The sequence below is a fragment of the Falco punctatus genome (assembly GCF_963210335.1).
Source record: "Falco punctatus genome assembly, chromosome: 4".
NCBI lineage: Eukaryota > Metazoa > Chordata > Aves > Falconiformes > Falconidae > Falco > Falco punctatus.
This window is the reverse complement of record NC_137583.1, coordinates 102,218,097-102,224,266: the sequence shown is the minus strand read 5'-3', so window position 1 is coordinate 102,224,266 and position 6,170 is coordinate 102,218,097. Positions and strand designations below refer to the sequence as shown.

The 6,170-nt window shown below is 38.8% G+C and overlaps 1 long non-coding RNA gene across 1 annotated transcript in view; it reads left to right on the top strand.

Annotated features, from left to right (window-relative positions):
- LOC308063842 overlaps positions 1–6,170 on the top strand; it is a 98,462-nt gene that overhangs the window by 28,580 nt on the left and 63,712 nt on the right. The gene's annotated exons all lie outside the window — the stretch shown is intronic.

Below are 6,170 nucleotides of genomic sequence, written 5' to 3'. Positions count from 1 at the left end.
GTAAGCAGGCAGGAGTGTAGCTGTATGCAAGTAGCACACAGGGTAATTAAAAGCAAGTGGCCAAATTACCTTCTAAGTGTTACTAGTTGACTGCACATTGGCTCAGCTCTCTCTACCTTGTTAGACTACTGGTTACTGGAGAACAGTTAGCTATTAGGGGACTTAGAGGCAGTGGCGTTTTCTTCACTGGCATAAGTGCTTTGCTCAGTTATGGCAGCACAGGTGAGCAGTTCTGACCACAAGCCAGCAGTAAGCCCTGTGGCCAGTCTCCTTCTCTGGAGATATTCAAAACCTGCCTGGGTGTGATCCTGTGCAACCTGCTGTAAGTGAGCCTGCTTTTGCGGGGGGCTGGACTGGATCATCTCCAGAGGTCCCTTCCAACCCCAGCCATTCTGGGATTCTGTGATGAATATGAACATTGGTGCTAAGCAAAATGCTTTCACAGTCATACGTAGCTTCCAGCACACCACTGCCCTTCAGTATGCAAATCCTTCTGTGCCTGTACCGGGGTGAGCTTTATATGCCCTGAATATAGAAAAAGCTCATAGACCCTGCTTGCTTTCACGTTTCCTGACTTCTGAGCAGTCTCATTTCATAGCCATGCCACAGTTTTGTTTCCTTCCTTATTATTTTTAATGTCTGGTGTGTCAATTTTTGTAAAGGAGCGCTTCAGAGTTCTTCAAACCCCTGTCCATGTGCGTAGCTTTCTCATCACTTAGTACTGATGCTGACTGGCAGAACTGCCTCTTGGCATCATGACGCCTGAAGTCATTCTTGGCAGGAGTTATTTTAAACCCTTAAGTGAAAATGCATCATCTAAGTTTTTGAGGAAGCACTAAAGACCAAAAAAAAAAAAAAATTAATGCACATCTTAAAAGAGTTGTGCAATCCCACGTACCAACAAGTAAAACCCCACACTGGGAATTACAAAGAAGAAACCATTGACAATATTATTGTGGAATCTAGCATGGTTTTTGCCTAAGGCTAAGTATTAAACCCTTGAAAAAATAGGCTGGTGTTACAGAAATTATAAGACTGTATGGGAATTATAAACATCAGAAGGGGAAAAAAGTTTGTTTAGGAAGTAGAACAAAGCACCTCGGCTTCTGCAATCAAAGACTCATGTTAGAGACTCAGCAGCTGGTGTGAAATATTTAAGTCTTATTTGGTGGAATTGACATAGAAAATGAATTGGTGTTTGCTGTTTTCTTATTTTATTTTTTCGATATTTATCTAAATGGTTTCCAAAACTATTACCTCATTACTTTCCAAATCTTAGATGAGATCTTTTTTGCAAGAGGCAACTAGAAGGAATACTAAATGACAAGATATGGAGAGATTTGAGGATAATTTTCATACAGAGCCAAACCTGCCCTGTGCAAAAGTCAAGAAGTGGGAGTGCAAGTACTTGACTTAGAAACATGGGCAGAGGATGCTGGAATGATTAATGTGGGATTGCAGCAGCATTTCATGAGTGTGTGTATGAGGGAGTCTTTGCAAGAAATACATGGTGCCTTTGACTTCAGCCTTCGTGCTTCATCATTTTATGAGTTGTTGAGGGTGGTAGAGTCTGTGACGAAGTATGACTAGACTAGACTTTGCTACTGTTTTTTTTTTTATACCAGTGTTCTCTGTGTCTTTCAGCCAGTCACATCGTTTTGGTGTGTTTTAATTTCACTATCCATTAACAATGTCATGCTCACAGCTTATCTTTTGTTCTGGCGTTTCATAGAATGGTTTGGGCTGGCACTATAAAATCCTGTGAGCAAAATTAGAAAGACACTGTGCAACACTGAGGGAATTAGAGGAGCGCTGGTACAGTGAGCACAAGAAGTTACACTAGGACACCTGTAGCCACGACTTTATTGTTAGTCACACTAATTTCTTACCAAAGAAGCTCCAAAACCTGAAACTTCACACACTGGCTCTATGGGAGGCTCCATCATCACAGTTGAAGTAATGATATTTTTCTAAAGGAGTTTGCACTCTATCAATTAGTGTTATTGAAGCAGTAAGAATTAGCCTTCTTGCCTTCAGGCAGAGATTTTGTCTTCCTTTATAGCTGAACAGTGAATAGAATTTTTTTACAATTACTGTGAATAGCAGAAGTGGTATCTTGTATGCATTGGAATTAAACAAGGCTTATGAGACTATAAGGAACCCATGGACTATCTGCTTAATTTAGTTATTGTAACTGCTTCTCCCTTGACTGTGGAAAGTGTGTGCCTTTGACAGAGAGGCCTGAATCATTCATCCTTCTTCTAATCCTAAACCTTAGACTAAACCTCTAGTAGTAGTAGGTACTAGTGGTAGAATTATGGTATGGATCTGGAAAAGTCATGAAGAATACCAGTAGTATTACAGCTAGACAAATAATGGAGAGCTAAGAAGTGTTTATAATATTTTATTTGAAAACTTTCTGGAGACTTTTTGAGATCATACTAGAAATACTGCATTGGCGGTTGGGGTTGTTGCAAAGACCAGAGTACCACTGCCATAATAATATCATCCTGGTTTGTATGTTATGCATTTGTTCCTCTTAAATGAGGTTGAAGGTGGACTGAAGACTACATAGATTAAAATTTCTCCGCAGAACAGCAATAACAGGGGTGAGCACAAGTTGCCCCTCAGTGCTCCACCAGTATAAGTCAACTCCTTGAGGTTTTCTAATCCTATCCAGAGTTCATACATCTCTGTGGAGAATGCTTCCAGTTGGCAACAGCGTCTGCTGATGCTAATATTGTTAACACTGCTGTTGATGATGAAAAACAAGTGGGTGCTAACATAGCTCCCAAGGATTGTGAAGAAAATATACATTTTCTGAAGTAGGAAACCAGAAAATGTGTATGTGGATGAACTCCTAATGTAAACTCAAAAACACATATGCTTTTCCAACATTTATCTGAGCTGTTCAGAACATTTAGATCTGATAAATTTGGTAATCTTTTTTAGGACCTTCATTTAGAAGAGGTGCTGTAGAAATACAAGTAGATATCATATATTACAGTGTTTCTTTGCTATAATAAATAATGCTGGTCTTTGCTATAATAAATAATCAGTCCTCTGAACGCTTAAAAATACAAAAAGAATGATCAGCTGCATTGAAGAAACAGTTAAAGACTTTTAAAATGGCCTTTTGTAATGATATGGTGCTTCTTTTGTTCCACTACATAAAATAGAACCTGGACAGCACTGACCACGTACTGACATCCCCTTTTAATCTTGTCATCTTGTCGAAGATGTAGTTCAATGGCTAAAGAAATTCTTTTTCAAATGTACAATGTCACTCAGTCCCCAGGGTTACTATTCTCACTAACGTGATGGTGTAAGAACAAACTTGGTAGCATACAAGGATGGAGGAGTTAATAGTCGGTTCTGGAAAAAGGGGCAGAAATAACTCTAGCTTTGCAGCATCCATTCCCCTAGAGGAACAACCTTTTATATGGTTCATAGAAAGAGAGTAGTACCATCTAAAGAGTGCTACTGCTCTTATGGAGATTTAAGGGGTTTCTGAAGTAGAGACAGAAAAGCGGGGAGAATTTAGAGTACAGAATGGGCATTTTTGAAGCAGCAGCTCTTGATATAGCCAAGTTGGAGGAGAAGGCTTGAGCTGAACTTCATCTTATTCTGAATGTCTTTGTTCACACATTCAAACCTTAGGAAAGAACTGAGGCCCGACTTAGCTTAGCATGTTGACTACCTTTTAAAGAGGAAGTGAAAGGTAATTGCTCACAGATGGTACAGTGATCTGTGATAATTGGAACTGTAGTACCAGCTTCAGGGAAGAAATTCTCAGCTCTCTATAAATGTTAGGTTTCTGATAACTCACAGGGAGCTAAATGCTTTCCAGAAGCAAAATACAACTTTTTAAAAGGCTAGAATGAAAGTTGTATTCCATATATCCACATCGCACTTCCTGTGACTGTTGGCTTCTGTTTAACATCTTATTGAGCCCTTGAAAACAATTCTGGATATCACCATATGCTAACGTATCTCCATGTCCGCTTCGGTAGCTCACTTCAGGGTGCAAGGGGAGAGGAGGTACAGGGATTCTCCTCTGGGAAATCAGGCTTCCTTGAAGCTTTTTTTGCTGAAGAGGAACGTAGCCGTTTTTAACCCAAGGACTCAAAGGGGCCTATCTGCATGGCATAATATACATGGCTTGGGGTGGTCAGGTATTGAAGGGCTAGTTTAAGTTGACCTGTCAGCATGCTGCTTTGAATAGCATAGACAGTGATGATCCTTGGTCATGAAAGGATATGTTGAAGTACTAAAATTCATTGGTACTTTTGCCTTGCTGCCTTGCCAGCCAGCCGCCTCTTGGTTCTGGGCCACGGCATCCAGCTCTGGTGCCTTTCAAAGCAACAGGTATTGCACAGAATATGGATGGGGATGTCTACCTGTCCTGTGATGTATAAAGAAAGAGCCTTGACTTACAGTTGTTACAGAAATAATGATTTACAGCTGTAAGTATTTAGTATTTTACAAAATGTTTTTGGCATTAGGTGGAACGAGTAAACCGACAAATCCCATTTTGCCAAGTAGGCAAAACTGCTTTCACAACAAATGAATCCAGAGCTTATTAAAAGAGAAAACTGCAACTTAATTAAAGGGACGGGAAAGTACAATCAAAAGTGAGTGGGAAATAATGCCTCTGCCTATCTTTAAGCAAAACAAACTGATAGTGGAAGTAAAAAATGAGTAAATAAATAAAATGCTATGAGAAGGGTCAGACTTTTCCTAAGTAACACCTAAAAGTCATGTGTCAGATCTCTCTTCTGCATATCTGAATTCATTAATAAAATGTCTTAATTCAAAAGTGCTAAGTTAAACAACAAATAAAGCATCATTAAAATCTCACAAGATCACTGTATTAGAGAGAGCAGATAAACATGTCCCTGTACCTTTTAATATGTTTTTTCCTGTCCTCACTCACAAACCCAGAATACTCATGCCAAGCTTTTAGAAAAGATGGCTTAACCTATCCTGTGGTGAAACACGTATAGCTGTGGGTTAAAGAGGAAAACCACTTTCTACTAGGGTGAAATTGTCCTGAAACAAAGGGTCTACACAAAACCTAAACATTTCATCTTGTTTCTGACTGATGGGCAAGACCTCACTCATACTTTTTAGCTATTTTGGTTCTCTTCTGGAATGCTTTTTGTTTTGTTTTGTTAGACTAGCACCTCCTTGGTAGTCATGAGTCTGTCAATATGGGCCTTATATATGTTTCCAGGGCTTTGCAGTTCATCTGTGCGAGAACTCACATCAGTCCAAAACTTGACTCAACAGGTCTGCAGAGCCTTTGGCTTTGCACTGCCCTGCTGCTGGTCTCATCACTTATTCACAGAGTCTCCTAGGTTCGGTTGACATTGGAGACTTACAGTCTACATTCAATCTAGGTAGAAAAAGGAATTTTGTTAAAAATAGATGTTTGTTTTAATAAGCTGCTTTAGTGCTGTGCTAGATGCATTCACTTTTGAAGTCAGTGAATTTGCATGAATTTTCGTTCTAGGATCATTTTATTAAGGGCTTTCTTGTTTCTCTGAAGTGTTGAAATCTCTCTGCTTTCCTGAACAGTTGAAGTTATTTTATAGGATGGTACGAGAGTACAATAGAACAAGAATAATTTGTTGCAGACATGTGCATATTTGTAGTTTACAGTAACTTTTATTATCTGCACTAATGTATAAGGTCATTAAGATTTGAGGATTTAATTTAGGGATCTCCCAGGAATTTCACACATTCAGATTTAAATCATTGTTGCTATTCTTTCAATTTCTAATTCGGTGCATGTTTCAGCTCTTTAATAGCACCTAGTATCACTGTCACTGACTTAATTTTTTAGGGGATTCAGAAAGTAATTTCTGCCTTGGCAATATTGCTTATTTTTTATATCCTATTGCTAGCGGGGAAGAGGAATTATCTATTTTGATAGTAGCACAGCTTGTCCAGGCCATTTCTAGTTTAACGCACAGAACACTGTTGAAAATACAGCTATAGAAATTCCTTACATACAAAAGCTTTGGATACATTTCACATAGAGCTAAATCACTGTATTATTCTGGGCATGCAAAGTAATGTCCAAGGCCTCCTTACTAATCACTGCTGATTTGATTAGTCTATTTGCACTAGGAGAAACTATATTTAAAAAAAAAAAAAAAAAGATG